Raw genomic sequence first — 2,031 nt, forward strand, 5'->3', positions numbered from 1 at the left:
GAAGAGCGGGCAAGGAGGCATCCTCTCCTGTATGCTGTGCACTGATCAAATTATTCATATTATCTTTAATTATATTTCCATTATCCATACAATTTCAAATTATGCATCCTAACTATCTTTTTTCCAGTACTTGCATTTGTTGAAAATCTTTAAGGACTGACAAAGTACTAATATAATGCCCAAAAAATATTTGTAAGTAGTTGATCTCAAAAGCATATGTGATAAAGATTTACTGATTTATGGGTAAAAGTTTTCCTAAAATATAATATAGCTACTATAAATTTTAATGTGGTAGAGTTATTTCAGAAAAATCCTACTTTCAGTCCATAAAATGTCTGATTTTTGTTTGTTTAGCTTTACCTGTGTAAAGTGAATTCCTTTCACATCTTCACAAAATACCTGAAGCAGTTCCTCACTAACAGTGTTGCATAGTCAAACAAATCTTGTATTTTAGCTGTAACTGTTTCTCAGTTTCCAAGTACTCAGTGCTGTAGTTGGTAGTTGCTACTTTATTTGTGCATGATTCCAAAAATCACTCATGTGGAACGCGTGTGTTCTTATATTTTGTTTTCTTACCTCAGTAAAAAAAGGGGATAAAGAAAAATCAAAATACAGATGTTAATTTAGGAATAAAGCTGGGAAAAAAAACCACTAAATCTTACTATGGAAAGACATGTCAGCATGGAACAGTGATTATAAACTTTAAATTGAAAAAAGCATACCACAAGGAACTACTGAAAATATCTTTCCTGTAAAGATGCTAAAAGCTGAGCACCCTGCTACTGTGGAATGTGACCTACCATCCACACAGCTGAGCAGACAAATGCAGTTGAATAAAAATCTAGAAAGTTAAATAGCAGAAACTTTGATTTCTCAGTAAGCAGTTGTGGGAACTGTGTACACTGCTTAGGTACAACATGCTGAATTGTTACTTTAACAGCAGAAGTTAAAACGTCATCATTGTTCCTTCTGGTTTCAAGCCATATTTGTAAAGGGGGAGGTAAGAAAAACTTCTTGCTCATGAAGATGTTTTCCCTTGTCCTCCCATCCCATCCTCCTTTTACATTATTCCAGGTGCTTACTCTCCCATGTTCACCCTTTTGCTGAAGATGTATAGCCAACCGACACATCTCTGGTGTAGAACTAAATTTTGACATAGAGAAAAATAAACTTAGCTAAAGGTTGTAGGCCTTTGACTTTTCTGGACTATAATGACCCACCACATAAGAAATGTAAGTTGCTGAATGGATAGATTGATTAGAAATGGTAATTAAAAACTGTATTTTTAAATGCCTAACTTCTCTCTGTGGCTCATCCTCTTCTCAAAGGGCTGCACCATGTGGAGAATTGAGGCTGTTGCACATAATAAATGTCATCCTCCCAAATAAAGCTATAAAGAAGTGGGTTTTAGATCTGCAAGTTTTGGCTTCAGGTGACAATCACCTATAGACAGTTGTACTCAAGTCGTAAGGTCAGCTTTGCTTCTGATTCCAAGATTGCTAAACTTGGCTAAATGTTACTGTCTTCTATTGCTGCAATTCTCTGCCTTTCAATAGGCTATAACAGAAGGGACAAACTTGATTGTTATTTTCTTTTCTCCTAAAATATTTTTATTTTTAAAATAAGGAACTGGGTAGATGAATAATTAAAACTGGTAGGATAATATCTAACTTGAATTCCTTTTGCATACTGCTGTGATTCATATGTAAAATCCAGTCATCACAGTTTAAGCAGTTTCTCTCTTGAAGGGAGGAGGTGTTAAGGAACAGTGGAACAGCTGCATCTCAGTGATTCAGCAAGGAAAAATGATGCCATGCCTTTTGTGGTGCTGGTGGCTGTGCCTTCTCAAAAGATATATAAAAATGGTAAAAAATTTAAATATGAAGAGACCCTATAGCATTTTTTTCCAAATTTGGCATATTTCCAATATACGGGCTAAGAAATTACTAAATTTCTTCCTAATTTTTCCTCATGTTTTACATTTGGTAACATAGTCACTGAGATTGATTTAAAACATGGAGTAATCTACCT

Source organism: Geospiza fortis, unplaced genomic scaffold (assembly GCF_000277835.1).
Source record: "Geospiza fortis unplaced genomic scaffold, GeoFor_1.0 scaffold130, whole genome shotgun sequence".
In the NCBI taxonomy this organism is placed as follows: domain Eukaryota; kingdom Metazoa; phylum Chordata; class Aves; order Passeriformes; family Thraupidae; genus Geospiza; species Geospiza fortis.